Source organism: Lepidochelys kempii, chromosome 2 (genome assembly GCF_965140285.1).
Source record: "Lepidochelys kempii isolate rLepKem1 chromosome 2, rLepKem1.hap1, whole genome shotgun sequence".
In the NCBI taxonomy this organism is placed as follows: Eukaryota; Metazoa; Chordata; order Testudines; family Cheloniidae; genus Lepidochelys; species Lepidochelys kempii.
The window spans coordinates 75,418,704-75,435,147 of record NC_136381.1 but is presented as its reverse complement, the minus strand read 5'-3'; the positions used below and the strand labels follow the sequence as shown (position 1 = coordinate 75,435,147).

Genomic DNA, 16,444 nt, shown 5'->3' with positions numbered 1-16,444 from the left:
TCAGAGAGTGCTGAAATGAAACTGCTGTTGTCTGTGCACACTGTCAGCTGCCTGCGCAGTCGTGTGTTCACACTTGTGGCACTTGCAGCGGTATTCGGAGCAATACACCCTGGGCAGCCATCCCACAGAGCATCTCTTCCTCTTCTGCCGCTAAGAGTTGTGGGAAGGCAGAGGGGGTCACGGGGCGTCCTGGGTCCTGTCCCAATGCCCCGTGATGCATTGCTTCGCATCCCCGCAATCCCTGTGCTTCCATCCGCATTTGGAGCCATCTTTCCATGGTTTGTGTACTGCGGGCTCTGCCTCTTCGGGCTGCAGGAATGGATCCCGAACTGCTGTCCATTATGCTGCTCGCTCTGACCAACACATCACGAGTGGCAGTGGAGTTATTCCTTAAACTACAAAGGCAAGAGGATTGCAACATTGATCTCGCCACGTGTACTAGCTACGACACAAGATGGCTTGTGGCATTCACAGAGGTGCTGACCGCAGTGGAAAGCCGCTTTTGGGCTCAGGAAACAAGCACTGAGTGGCGGGATCACATTGTCATGCACGTCTGGGATGACGAGCAGTGGCTGCAGAACTTTCGGATGAGGAAAGCCACATTCATGGGACTGTGTGATGAACTCACCTCAGCCCTGCGGCACAAGGACACGAGAATGAGAGTTGCCCTGCCGTTGGAGAAGAGCGTGGTGATTGCACTGTGGAAGCTGGCTACTCCAGACTGCTACTGATCGGTCGCTAACCACTTCGGAGTGGGAAAGTCAACTGTTGGACTCGTGTGGATGGAAGTGCTCAGGGCCATTAATTGCATCCTGCTCCGAAAGACCATGACTCTGGGCAACGTGCATGACATTGTTGATGGCTTTGCAAAAATGGGTTTCCCTAACTGCCGAGGGGCGACAAATGGCACATATATTCCAATTCTGGCACCAGACCACCTAGCCACTAAGTATATTAATAGCAAGGGGTATTTCTCAATGGTTCTCCAGGCACTTGTGGATCACCGTGGGTGTTTCACAAACATTAACGCAGGCTGGCCCAGAAACGTGCATGACGCACGCATCTTTCGGAACACTGGCCTGTTCAGGAAGGTGCAAGGGACTTTCTTCCCAGAACAGAAGATCACAATAGGAGAAGTCTAAATGCCCATTGTGATCGTGGAAGACCCCGCCTATCCCTTAATGCTGTGGCTTACGAAGCCATACTTGGGGCACCTTGACAGCAGCAAGGAGCAGTTCAACAACAGGCTGAGCAAGTGCAGAATGTTGAGTGTGCTTTTGGCCACTTAAAGGCCTGCTGGTGCTGCCTATATGGGAAGCTGGACCAGGCTGATGACAATATTCCTATGCTTATAGCCATGTGCTGTACACTCCATAATATCTGTGAAGGGAAGGGTGAAAGCTTCACTCAGGGCTGGACCACAAAGGCTCAGCACATGGAGGCTGAGTTTGAACAGCCAGAGACCAGGGCTATTAAAGGGGCGCAGTGCGGGACCATAAGGATCAGGGATACCTTGAGGCAGCAATTTGAAGCTGAAAGTCAACAATATTTGTTGCTATGCTCAGGAGTGCCGTACTTGTAATGCTAGGAGGTGATTGTGATTGGTGCAGACGATGCAATATGAAGGTTTAAGATAGTTGTCTGTTGCTTTGCAGGGCTCTGTTTGCTTTCAATTAATAGAATAAAGATGGCTTTCAAACCAACACAATTATTTTATTAAAAATAACAACCAGAGGAGTCAAACAAAAAAACATATCAGCACTGAGAGGGGATGGGGGAAGGGAAGGTCCCAAGAGGAGGTGGGGTCCCAGGATGGTTAAAGATTTGTGTATGTCCAGGGATCATATCCAACCTTCTCCTTTGGAATACAGTGCAGCAGGTGTTGTACTTCAGCAGGGCCAAACTGCAGAGGAACGGGTGTTGAGTGCAGTGGGTACTGGGAGTCCGCAGTGCTGGACTGTAATGGGGGAGGAATGGAATGCCACGGGTACAAACTGGAGCCAGGAGGTTGATAAGAGTGTGTTGGCGTTGTCTGGGGGGGGACGCATGGAAAAGAGTTTTGTGACAGCGGCTGCAGGGGAGGGCGGGCGCAGAGCTGCTCAGTTTGAAGAGTTAGTATTGCCTGGAGCGTGTCCGCTTGGCGCTCCATAACGTTTAAGAGCTGCTCCATGGTTTCATTCTGGCTCACCGCATTCTCCTTTCGATCCCTCTTCTTGCTGTCCCGCCAATCCTTCAGTTCCTGTTTTTTGGCCACGGAGTGCATCATAACGTCACGCAGAAAGTCCTCCTTAGTTCTTCGTGGCCGCTTCTTAATTCTGCGCAGCTGTTCAGCCAGTGATAAAGAGGGAGGCTGGGCTCCAAAGTTCATATCCATGAAGCCAAAACACAACATTTTACAGAAGCAGTATTGTTTGCAACACACAGAACACTGATGCAGTGATTTAAAACACAGCCACTATTCACATACCTGTCACTAACTGGCTGACCCCCGGCAAGCACACATGAGCCACAAGACCCCCAAAATGGTGAGTAGCTGCAGGGGCAGGGGAAATCAGGGTTCTCTTGGGGAGAGCCAGCACTGGGGCGTGAGGGCTGATAATCATTCCTGTCCCTACATTTTCCACAGGCTGTGTTCATTATGGAAGATATCTCGCTGCTGAGGGTGAGCAGGGATTCAAGGGAGGGTCTTCTCCAAGACTGCAGCTTCCTCCCTGGCCCTTATGCAGCTTCCCTGTGTGCAGCAATAGTCGTGCCGCCAATGACGGCAAAGTGATGTGGGAAAGTTACCATTCATGGGTTAAGAAACAAAGCAGCTCTGCCAAAGAACCTGCAGCAGTGGATTGCCCAGTATCTCCATGAGGATTTCCTGGAGATCTCTTAGGCAGATTCCCGTGAAGTGAGGGAGTCAATCAACAACCTGTTCTGCTGCTCAGACTAGGCATGTGGTGGTATGTGCATCATATAGAGACAAGCCTGCTTTCTGCAACCCTCCTGCCCCCAACAAGTCGCTTCAGTGATTCCCAAAAATCAAATCCACTTAACAGGGGCCTCCTCTCCTGTTTGCACTTCGCCAAGCTCCAACAGCTGTGACTGGCTAGCCTCCTCTGGGATAGAAAAGAGCTCCTGGCTGCCTGCCTCTCTGACCTCCGAGTCCCCCGCCCCTCCACATCCTCATCCAAGATTTCCTCCTCCTGGCTCAGTCCACTCTCGACTGGCATGCAAGCCACTGAAGTATCCACAGTGGCCTTCGCAGTGGAGGTGGGGTCGCCGCCAAGTATCGTGTCTAGCTCTTTGTAGAACCGGCAGCTTGTGAGCGCAGCACCAGAGTGTTGGTTTGCCTCCTGTGCCTTGTGGTAGGCGTTCCGCAGCTCCTTCACTTTGACCCTGCACTGCAGTGTGTCCCGGTCATGGCCTCTTTCTCTTATGCATTGTGAAATCTGTCCATAGGTATCATAATTCCTATGGCTGAGAGCAGCTGGGACTGGACAGCCTCCTCTCCCCAAATGCTGATGAGGTCCAGCAGTTTGGCATTGCTCTAAGTGGGGGATCGCCTGCTGCGTGGAGCAGGTTGGCCACCTGGAAAGATGCGCTGAGACCATTGCACGCATCACCAAGCAAACAGGAAGGGGATTTTCAAAATTCCCAAGGAATTGACAGGGTGGGGATGACGGTTGGTCACCTGAGGGCAGGGCAGTAGAGTTCAAACCGATGACCAGAGAGGCAAGAACAGGCATTGTGGGACAAATCCTGGAGGCCAATCCCAGCGCTGTGATCAACCAGGGAGTCCACACTGGCACCGCGGCGCTGTACTCCCGGCGCAGAAAGCTGTAGGCCTCTTGTCGGGGTGGTTTCTTTTTTTTACAGCGCTGCATCTGTGCAGTTTCTGCGCACTACGTGGCATGGCAGTGTGTGCACCTCGGGAGTTACAGCGTAGAAAGCTGCTTTACTGCGCAGAAACTTGCCCATGTAGCCAGGGCCTATGAATCCCTCCTGCCTGAAGGAGGAAGAATGTCTTAAAGGAACACACCTTGATTCAAAAGAATTCACTTTGCAGGGTAGGAGATTTTAGGCTCCATATCTGCATGCCCATCAAACACTGTCTCCATTCTATTTTTAATACTTAATGAAGTGTTGTGATTTAGCTACTAAGAATTGATCCTACACACTGCTAAAGCACACACAAGCAGGGTACAGAGGGAAAAGGTGTTCAGTAATATAGCCCCTTTTCATATGCATTGGCCCCTGAGAACATATTGCAGAGATTCCTACATCCTACTCAGCTAGGCACCTCCAGCACTATATTCCACTACAGATCTGCTAGGCCATTAAGTAGGAGGAAAATAGGAGCAGAGAATTGGCAGGGAAGTTGCACAGGAGTTGGGTGGGTACCTCTAAGTGATTTAAATATGCAGCCTGTAGAGAGCCAGGGAGTGCACTCAGCTTACTGGGTAGCCATTAATTTCTCCTTGGAAAGAAGTGGCTCTCTCTGTACCTCCCCCTTTTCAGAACTAGGTTCTAAGGTGATTTCTATGGAAATCAGTATTCTCAGAGCCAAGCACGAGACCTGGGTTCAAGACTGAACTTGGGACCCTGCTTCTTCCGTTACGGAGGAGTACATGGCAAAGCTGTCATCTTTAATCGTAGACTCAGACCAACAATACACCTCTTTTAAAAATGTATGCTGGCACCAGTTCCCCATATCACTAGCCAAATGAGCCTATTAGGCACATGCTTATAGGGTGAGGAGGAAAATACACACAACTTAGTAGCTGATCCAGAAAGCAGAAAAATATTCTCTCCCCTTCATAACAGACTTCATAACAGCCCCATTTTCAACTAAAAACAGGGCAAATTTGCAAGGAATGCAACAATATATGCAATTTCAAATTTGTGATTAGAGTCACAAGGAGAGTCAGCCAGGAAGCTGAGCATCTGCACAGTTCATGGAGAGCACAAACAGCTTAAGACCCAGTAGAAAACTGGAGAAACCTGGCAGAAAGAAATATGGAGTAAGGTAGGAACATAGCCAGATATATACTAAGTCACTGAATTAAAACTATTATCTGTAAATAAACTCCACTACTTAATAATTGGGTAAACAAAATTACAGCCCCCAGAATCAGCCTCTCCAGAATCAATTCAATCCCCACCACCTGTTCCGAAAGCGTGAAGGATGAAGTGCGGGTTCCATTGAAATCAGTGGGGCTTTTGCCATCGACTTCAAGAGGGTTGGAATTTCACCCTGAGTATTTTGGGCCTGGTGACTGACGCTGGGTAGAATTTTAAAACATGCCTACATATCCAAGTCTTTTTTGAAAATGGAACTTTGTCTCCTAAGTCACTTTGACACTTCTGAAAATATTATCTGTTGTCCTTAAGCAGACAAAACGCCCTGAATGGTGCCTAGTCCCCCTACAATTGTGGACAGGGTTGCCAACCCTCCAGGAATGGCCTGGAGTCTCACGGAATTGGTATCCATCTCTCAGTGATTATTGAAAGCAATCCAGGAGATTTTAATAGGATATTTTAAGAAAATGACATTATGTCTCGTCATGTTGGAAAAAAAAATCTCCCAGAATAGCTTGAGTCAGAGTCAGCAACCCTAATGTAGATGCATTCAGCACAGAAAGCTATGCTAACTTGCCTTTATTTGCAGTTCACCTTTGTATCCCCTCTTACTGTATGAGCAACTTTCTGATTTGGATGTGCTGATGTGTAAGCACAATTATTGCAGCCCCAAGGAGAAGATAATATTCTCTCCCTCATGTCCAAAACATCATGAAGAGTGTGTGCCTGACTGGCCCTTTGTGTACTTAAAGTTGTGATCCATGCAGATGTGATTTTATTTGAATGTTCTTTTTATGCCATTAGACTTAGGGAACTATAGTCCAGTCCTGGTCCCATTGAAATCTTTGATAAAATTCCCATCAACTACAATGAGACAGAATCTTAGGATATGTCTTCATCACATCTTAAATTGTGATGACTGCAATGCAGGTAAGCATATGTGCACTAGCTTTAATCAGTCAGGTGTGGTAACAGTAGTAGTGAATATGTGGTGGTGTGGTGTGGTCTGGCCACCCCAATATAAACCCATCTGGGACCCTGTGTACACACTAGGGTTGTTGGCCTATGCTGCCATGTCTTCACTGCTATTGTTCCCACACTAAGTTACTCCTTGGGGAATTCTGCATCACTGCGCATGCACAAAATTCATGCCCCCCACAGCTTTCTTGCTTCTCCACAGAAAAATGACTTCTGATGCGGAAGCAAAAGGAACCCGCAAGAGTGGTCACACGCCCCTCTCCAGCAGTGCAGACAGGCAGGTTTGAGTACCCAGAGCAGCCTGTAGAGACATACATTACCGTAGGGCTGTGGGGAGGGGAGGGGAAAGAGAGAACTGGGCACTCATGCACGTGAGAAAAAAAAAGAGAGAAAGAGACACTGTCTCTCTAACACACACTTGCGGCACGCTCCGCCTGGGGGGGCAGGGATTTGGGGTATTTCTGAAGAGGTAGGCATGGGGCAGGCTGTCTCCTCAGGCAGAGCAGAATATTGCCGCCTGCCTGCTTAATTAATTGTTCCCATTGTCTTGGTGAACTGCCCCAGGAGACTAAAACAGGTGTAAAAGTTTTAAGGCTGCTTTACATTGTCTGAGTACTGTAAAGGTGTCTTACTGTAAAGGACAGTATGGCTTACATATGCTGATGGTGTTTTAGTGATTAGAACTGATCTAAATTTTTGAACTGAAAATATTTCCTATCAAAATGTGCTCTATGAACTCTTTGCTTCTGACCTTTCTGGAGATGGTCAGCAGCCAATATAAAGTGTGAGTTTGAGTCCCCTGCCCTCACTTGCTCTTCAGTTGCCTATGATGTAATACTGAGCATGCGGCTCCATATATTTGACAACTAATAACTAGAAATAAAGGTTCAAACCTCACTACATTACTGTTAGACAAAGGAGGTTTTAGGATTTCCTCCAATGCTCCCCCCCAACTCCTATTCTCCATCCATTGTAGTGTAGTTGAAATAAATTACCAAATAATTGAAACCAGCACGATTATATGATGTTATTCTAACAAATAAAATGTGCAGATTTTAAAATATTGTGTGCCGAAATTTTAATTTTTCAGCGCAGAATTTCCCCAGGAGCAACACTAGCTAGAATAAAGCTAGCCTGGGTCTGCCTACCCACGCTGCAATCACAATTATTTTCATTATAGATGTACCCTTAGTGCCAGATCCAGAGTCAATTGCAGTCAGAGGAAAGGCTCCTGCTGACTTCAGTTTGCTTTGGATCATGGTTTTATTGCATTTCTCCTTATAACAAAGCAGAAAGGTCAGAATACTAAGAAAACTCAATTAGAATTCCCTGCACTTAACAGGAACATTATTTCCTAATTATCCACTTGCTTTCCTTTACCTACAAGGTGCCTGTGAGTTCTGCAAATTATTATTTATAGATCAACTGCCATGTAGAGGAGGAGTCTTTCTAAAAGCGATTCATCAGCATTAGCTTCCTTAGCACAGAATAATGAATGCAACATTTGCCATTTTTCCCAATATCAAGTTCTGTTTTAAAATATTGCTTCTCACATCTCAAGTAAAAAAAACACAACCACTTATGTTCCAGCATAGCAAATATTACAAAATACTTTGCCTATGAAAAGAAGAGTGGCTCTTTTCAGCATTAAAGTACTTGTTTATGGTTAGCAAATGACTCTACATTTTAAACTATACAGCATCATAAAACATTCTATCAAATGAAAAACAGTTTAAATAAATAAACCAAAGTCTTTCACAAGGCAGCCTGATGTCACTAGGGAATTTGGTGTTTAGGGAAAAACAAACCAAAAAAACAAAAACAAAAACACACATTAATAGCTTCCTTAATTAAAAAGCTGAATAGTAAAGAACTGCTCAATTAAATTTTCTATTAAGCATATTGTTTTACATCTCTTTTATTAAAGTAAAAATGGGTTTAGGTATTTTCACTAAATTAGTTATGCTATGTTTCACATTTATGTAAAATGCTAGTCTATACTAGTTCACATTTTAACAGTAGTTACATAAGACAGCGACCTATACCGTACCGGAAGAGGTGGTCAAATTAATCAATGTGTACGTGCAGTTCCCTCTGAAGTCTACCAGTGCATACTCAAAAGAGGAACTGGGTAACACTGATCTACTGGAAAGTTCCCTTTGCTTCCCCATCCAAGACCAAAACACCTCCATAATGTTGAAGCTTAAAAAACAAAAAAAAAATCAGAAGGATTGAAATACAACATTCTAAAAAAGGTGGAGTATATGCTTTAGGGCTTGCTCTGCTGATATCAACAGAAAATGGGCTCAATTGAATAACTGAGCAGAGGAAAGGGGAAACATTCCTTTGGACAGTTATTAGTTATTTCTACTGGCTGAAATTCATCTGTCAGCAGAGGCTCAGCACAATGCCAGTGCATCATTTAACTGCTGATAATAGGGGACTAAGTAGATATATAGGCTTGGAGCTACATCTCTACATAGAGGCAAATTTCACTCTCGGGACTGGGTGGGTCATGCAAACACGACGGATCTAACTAGAATGGAGCGTCAGCAAGTATTTTAGTGTTTTTATGTAAGAATAATTTTCATTTTTGAACTATTATTGGTTGAAAATATTCCCTCATGTAATTATGCAACAGCTAAGAACTTGATTGTGACCAACAGTTAGTAGTTGGTTGCTAACAAGTCAAACATGACAAAAAAATTTGAGGCAATTATTGTCATTACAAGCCATCCTCAATTGTTTGAGGCAAAAGTAATAGAAAGTGACAGTTGTGCAGCTGGGAGCATGGAGTGGGAAATGAAATTGTTCCCTGGTTGCAATGAACCAGTCAGCAGTCAGAATGCAGCAGAGTCTGCTAAATGCATAATTCATGGTTAGTAATATTTTAGTCTCTAAAGCAAATTAGAGTATAAACAAAGGCACTTAAAAAAACCAGAAGTTTAAAAAAAAGAAAATGATTAGAGAACATATGTAGTTAGTAATTAAAACAGAAAAGTGACAGCAGATCTGTTCTTTAGCACAATACACCCATAAGGTGCTTGCAGACCTGCATCACTTCAATGAGAAGAGAGAATTCTGCACATGAACAGTATGCTGTCCCAGCAGTCCAGTTGTCATACACTACATTACCACAAGGGGCATGTGTGTCTTAATCCTGATCTCATGCTTGTTTCTTGAGGCTGCCTAGATATGGTGTATGTGCGGAAGGTCGAGTTCTGAACTCTGGAATATGGGTAATACTTAATGACACTAATATGGGAGGAGAAAGTACTGCCCTTGCGAGAAAAAAGCTGGTATTTTAATCTCACCACAGGTTGGAGCCACACCAGATAGATCATCACAAACAGATTATCCACTACCACCCAAGAATGTACATCAGATACTTGCCTAGCTATGGAGTCATTCTGATGATAATGCAAAAATCAGTTGCCATGCCAGTGGAAGGTGGTGTTTTAAAATATTTGACATTGAAAACCCTACTTAACCCTCCACAGGTTCCATGGTGATGTTAAAGTACCCATAGCTGCATTGACATTTAGAGCTATCATCACGGACATCGTATTAGCGCCAAAGAGTCATTGCAGTGTTACTGGCAGAATTTAATTCACTTGCACTAACATCACATCAGCTCTAAAGAAGTCAAACTGTCAATGGAACTTGATTTCTACAATTATATTGGTATCAATGATTTTAGTGTATTTTTTGCACTTAATATATTTGTGCAAACTAAATTACACCTAAGCAAATCCAATGAACCAGATTCACCCCAGGAGGTAACTCCACTGAAGGTAACTTGCAATACACCAAGTTCTCAAGTTCAGTAAAACTCTGCTTCGGTGAACAAGGTATTAATGTTTTCAAACTGAGCGATATACTATAACCTTGCTTCCTGACTGAATAAACTTTTATGATGTTGTCACAGGCTGCTGAGCAGGAGACCTGCAGAATCAGTCCCCTGCCGCCAGCCCCACTGAAGTGAATAAAGCGGAACTGCCTGGAAAGAACCTGCCCTAATTGGGGAATGAGAGCCAGCTGCCAGCCCAATTAGCCCAGGGCTATGTAAGAGGCTGGGAAGAAGGAGCCCAAGTGGTAGAATGGCGGAGGCTGCGGGTGTGCAGCTCTTTCCTCCTGAGTTCAGACACAAAAAAACCAGAGCTGTGTGTGGTGAGAAAGTGGTGGGAGCACAAACTTGTAAATAAAAGCACCCGTGGTTTCAGAACCTAAGGGTCTCTGAGTGACTGTATCTGAGCCTAGCAGAGGCAGGGGCCAGGTACACTCAGTTACACATAGGGCTTCTGTGCCAGAGCCGGAGTCTGGCAGCCCGGAGATGGAGGAGACCCTGCAATGGCTGGTGAAGGAAAGGTGCAAAAAGGCCATGCAAACCTTTCAGCAGGCCCACTAGCTGGAAAGGCAGGCCCTGCTTAGCTGGCAGGCAGAGCAGCAGAAGAGCCTGCAGGACTTCATAAAAGAGCAGGCCAGGGTACAGCAGCAGCTCCTCCAGGAAACTGTGAGTTCCCACAGTGGGGGATGGTATTTAAGGCCCTGTGGATGATCCCTATGCCTTCCTGGGCACATTTAAGAGGTGGGTAGCCATGGGAGCAGGCTGGGACAGGGCAACCTGGGCCCTGCAGCTCACTCCCTACCTGGCTGGTGAAGTCCAAGCTGCCTGCATGGCCCTAAGCAAGGAACAGGCCAGAAGCTATGATGCGGGGAAGACAGCTGTCCTAGATCGGTTGGGGCTATCCACCAAAAAATACGAGCAATTCCAGGCGGCAAAGTGGACAAGAGGTTTGAGGCCCTGGGCATTCCCAGACAGTGGAGGAGATTATGGATGTGCTCGTCTTAGAGCAGTTTTTACATGGCCTCCCCAAGACCATAAGGGTTTGGATGCGAAGATACCAACTGAATATGGTGGATGCAGCAGTGAAACTGACAGAAGTATAGGAACTGGACTAAGATCATCAGACTCTACTCACAAGGCCTTTTTAATTGATATTCTTATATTACTAACTTTTCTTGGCACAACCATGAAATATATGAGTATCTTGGATTAGATATCACCTAGAAATTCTAAATCTTATTGTACTAGAATTCTTTGCCATGCAAAATGAGAATCTACCCTCGAATACTTCTATTCCCCATTGACTTCGGTGAGATTCAAGGACTCGGCCCATCACAGAAGTCAACCCCCTAGTTAATAATGTACAAATTGCAATAGTCTCTATGAAGTCTGAGAACGGTGTATTGTATCCCTATTCTTTCTACATCTATAGGGCCACATCCTGCAGTCCTTATTCAGTCTAGGCTCCGTACACTAAACGGAAGCTGAGACTAATGTGCTCAAAACATCTGTTTAAATTTAAAAATGTTTTAAAATATGACACTAGGTATAAGTGACACAGTATTGCAGGTGTACTCAGTGTAGTATGTAGATTACAAAATAAAACTAATCAAGTAGTAAAGCCAAAAACAAACCTAAAGATTAGGATTTTGGAAGGTACATAAATGAAGGTTTTATGCACGGTAAATATAGTACAACTGACAAGGAAATAAAAGGAACACACTAACAGGCTACTTTCTTTTTAGTGTGCTATAACTTTGACTTATTAAACTCCCAGTATCCCTTGCACATTAAAAATGCCATTTCAATAGTTCCGGTGGTTTTTTTTAAAATCTAAACTCAGATTCATACATCAAGAAAACTCTGCAAAATATTTGAGCCCAGTCCTTAATGGTTTTGAGCACTTCTCTTAAGTACAGTGGATCTGAGAAGCTTTCCTACCTGACTAGCAGCGTTCAACCCCTCATACCTTGATCATGAACAATTCTGTACAAACTGTGTCTCAACGAGAAATAAAGCTGTGTTGTCAGCTAATATGACTAATATAATCCTGGGCCTGATCCTTGACCTGCACTATATGTTGAACTTACTGGGAGTTCTGTATCTGGTTCGCTTACAGCAAAAAGCTCATTATAGGCCCAGTGCTGAGAATTTGCTTTTGACCTCAGTGACTTTATCATAACTCCCAGTGCTCAGCAATGTCAGGGTCAGGCCTGAAATGTATGCAACTATGATGAAAAAACATCTTGTAGTACAGTATGCCCATTCATCCATTTGTTCTAGACTCATCTTCTGCCTGGTGTTTGCACCTATCATACTTTGCTTAATGTTACTGAGGAAAAGAAAATTTGAGCTGATTTTTAAAAATCAAAGGTCTTCCAGGCTTCATCAGTACAAAGTAAAGAGCTCAAGGAATTACTATAGCTCACCTGTTATTGCAAGGGAAGATGGATTATAAATTGGCTTGAACTAATTTTGGAGTATAAAAGAAAATGGTATGTATAACACTATGTTAGACAACACTTCTAATTATACACAGTTTAACCGAATTAACCAACACTATGTGTTTCACGGGAGTTAGAGTAAATGTCACAACTTTTGAAACAAAAAGGAATACTGTTGTGTCTTTTACTCTTTAAATAACAAACAATATGAAGGAACCACAGGGGAACAGTGGGACACAAATAGCCATATTTAGTCAATATACACAGTGTGAAACCTAGCAACTTGCTGCCACAGACAAAGAACTAAGTGAGCACCACCAGAGGACTCTCAAACTATTTAAAGAAATACTACCCCATTCCTACACACTACAAATACTTGATTTAAAAAAAAAAAAACACTTTAGTAGATACTTATTAATATCTTTGTATCAACAGAAAGTTTCTGGCTAAAGTTAAATCATGACATTTTTAATTTTAACTGTAAACAGCTCTACAGGTTTTATATAATAATGAATATAATTCATATACTTAAAAATAATTTTTAAGCTAACACTTTTTAAAAATGTTAAGTCTGCAGACAAAGCAAACAAAGCACAAAGTCAGAAGAGGTCTTAACTCACTCTGATATGCCTTAGTATAGGAAACAGTACTGTGAATATCTATAGCTTCCGTCTTATTCCAATTTTTAAAAAGTGGTCCATTTTATCCCCCTCCTGATGATCGCCTTTACTGGTAACTCAATAGTAGCTAAACATTAAATTCATACAGAGCCCGGATGTTTCTAGGGACCTACCCAAATGAGCTGCTACTTTCCTCTACAGAAGCTTCTCCCCCCACCCCTCCACACTTACTTCTTATTGGGGGAGTTGCTACGATGAGTCTGCAGAATTTACTCAGCAGTTTTGCACAAGGTTCTAACTCCTGCTAACAGCAGGTCAACAGAAGAACTTTCTATCTCCATGCAGCTCTTGTTATCCTCTTAACAGAGGCATTTAAAGGACAGCTTTCACAACAAAACCCGCTTTAAAAGCACACACTCTTCTTTTAGACAGACTAAAGATGTTTACAAACCCTGCCTTCAATCTATGATCTGAGGCAAGGGCTGATGGGTCTGGTCTGATAATAGCAGAGTCCCCAGAGCAACATCAGGGGTCATACAAACAAAACTCAGCTGTTTGGCTGGGGCTCTGTCTGTAGATAAGCAATAAATAGAGTCTCTCACAAAAAATCAGCTTAGAACAAGGGGATAGGAAGCTTGGAAGAGGACAGAGAGACATAGGACTAGACGCACAGAAGGTAGGTAGGACAACTAAGTATCTTACAATCCTGTTATCCAGCTAGCAGCTGTGGCTGCCTTATATACACTCCACTGGGAAACCAGTCAACCAGGGCTGCCCCAGAAGGGGCTATGGCCAGAGCAGCTGGAGAACGATTTGATTGCAAACTAGAGCTGAGGCAGCTCTTTCCCAGCTCCTCCCCAATGGTTGCAGGTGCTTGGGGTGCTAGTTTCATCCCTTTCACCAGCAAGTTTGACTCAACTCCCTATTGTTTAAAAATGTATGAAGTCTATTTTGCGGTGAGAACTGCCCTTGATGATATCATTGTGGATCAGGGCTATAGGTGAAATTCACCTCCACTCCATAAAGCTTGAGTAAAAGGGCTTTGTGTGGAGAACAGCATGCAGGGTGGGGAATGGAATTATCCTCAGTCCCTAGACAATGGGCTGGAAGGCAATCAGGGGGTGACTATTGGTGAAATAATCGCTGTTGACCTTATGGGAGGATTTGCATGTATGTATTGTGACCCCTTGTACAATCCTCACTCAGCACTATGAACTGGCTCAGGTTCCTGTGTGCTTTCCAGAGGCCACAGCATGTGGCTGATCTGGCTGTGCTCTTCACTGCTCTGTGCATAGCTACCAGGAAGCTTCCAAACATGTAGAGGGCCTTGCTTGGGCCCAGCAAAATAGCATGATTTTTACCCTTTATAAGCATCTTATATTCATCCTCGCAGTGTTTTTAAGTTCAAGCGGCTTGATCATGGAAGATGCAGAGAATGCACTGGAAGACAATGAATATCCTTAAGTTACAATTCTTCCAGCATGCTTTCTGCAGCTCACAGCATTGGGCCCCTAACCGAATATTGTGTTAATGAATAGGTGGAACTCTATTTACAACCATGGAATCATGGTCTAATACAGTGACACTCAGACCTCAGTGGTTCAGGAGCTCAATTAGCCGATCAACATTACCCGAAAGAGCCACAGTAGTGTGACTTCATTGTTTCATTTACTATATAGATATATAGATATACAGATATAATAAAAGCATCCTGATTGGTTGTTAATTATATTGCACTGTTTTAATATCATGTGTTGCAAAGAGCCACAGGAGACACATTAAAGAGCCATTTGCAACTCCTGAGCCTCAGTGCGAGTGTCACTGATCTGATACATTAAACTGGTAGGATTTACAGGGCAATTGTCTTTCACCCTATGCTTCACATTTAGTGCTAGGGCCTGCTTCACCACTGCATCACTCTAGTGTATACTGATGTAACGCCATGATTTCAGTTGAAATTACATCAGCATATAACTGGAGTAACACAGTGGTGAATCAGGACTTGTGTCTCCTAAGACACACAGATTCCATGATGGGGGTGATTTCTATGAATATCAATAGAACAGATTATTTACATACATGTACACACACACTAGACCCAGGCTTGATTAACGTATGGTTACAAGTTTGCAAAGGGTTTCCAATACCAGAAAGTCTTTCCAAAGACTGAGACTGTGGTGGCACAAAATAGTTTTCCACTCCCCCACATCCTAAGTTAATTTTTTATTATAATCAGTAGTCCAGGGTATAAATGTATAATCCATACCCCCGCCCCCAATCCAAAGCAGAACTTGCACTGAAGTCAATGACAGGTTTGTGCAGAGATCCAGGGTAGAATTCTGGCTTTATGTAGTAACTAAATTTTAATGACTAAAGGTTCACCTTTACATCGCCGCTACTTCTATCCTTTGTTTCTCGTTCTTCACCATCCTTCTTTGTTTCTCTCCTTCTTCCCTGTCTCCTCCATTCTTCCTTCTGCATTTCCTTCCCTGCAGCAACTCCCAATTCTCAACAATTTGTTTTTCATTTCCATTCCTACCCCATTCCATCCACTAAAATGATCAGTGATTAAATAGTTAATATTGACACTTATGTGTCTTCCCTGGGCTTTGGAGACAACACTCCAATAAGATAACTAAGGAATGGGGGAGCTCATACTCTGAGCCATTGTCTGCAGCTGTTTGCAGACCCAGAAAGATGTTGCTGTACTGATTTATACTCTCTTTGTGTGAAATATTTTCTTCACAATCACAAGGGCTAGAACTTACTTTTTATTTTTAACAACAGCTTAGTTTCTGGATCATGTGACTACTTCTGTTGGGCCAAATAAATGCACCAAGTGGGCAAGATCCGGCCCACAGGCGGTGTTTGACATCACTGCTTTAAGCAACAGTCCTGCAATCTGAACCATTTCATCAAGGAAATCTCATATATACATATCTACAAAGCTAAAGACATATATTGTTGCAGTGTATACTCTTTGTCTGGCTTTTACACTAATTCTTTAGTTCTCCCATCTGTTTTGGTTTTTTATATAACAAAGAAAGAACTATATTTTCATAGTGGATTTTGTTGTGGTCTTGGGGGAAAAAGCACAAAAGCAGGCTCCATAGAAATAAGGAATAACCTGAGATTGGATATAAAGAGAGTATCTACTCTAACTATTGGCTAGATTGTGTCCCTAGCACACAGCTCAGTCCATTGCAGCCCAGAATAAGCCCAGGGAAGCATGTGTAATGCAGGCAGCCACAGTTCCCTCTCTGCTTCCCCCTGGCTGCTGGTGGGTGGTAGCTTGGTGCTGAGAACTAAGATTCCAGGTGAGGGAAGAGTAGGCAGCCATGTAGTACCCCTTATCTCTCCATTCCTGGACCCAATGTCTAGATAGCCACACAGAGGTGAAGGGTTGCAGGGATTTTACTTCCCCTTATACCATGCGTGGACACACTATATATTTAATAATATAAAAAACCCAGCATGCCGTGGTGTAA

At 43.7% G+C, this 16,444-nt stretch overlaps 1 protein-coding gene across 5 annotated transcripts in view; it reads right to left on the bottom strand.

The window, feature by feature from the left end:
* The window catches only part of NOL4 (nucleolar protein 4), a 256,013-nt gene that overhangs the window by 164,791 nt on the left and 74,778 nt on the right, over positions 1–16,444 (bottom strand). The gene's annotated exons all lie outside the window — the stretch shown is intronic.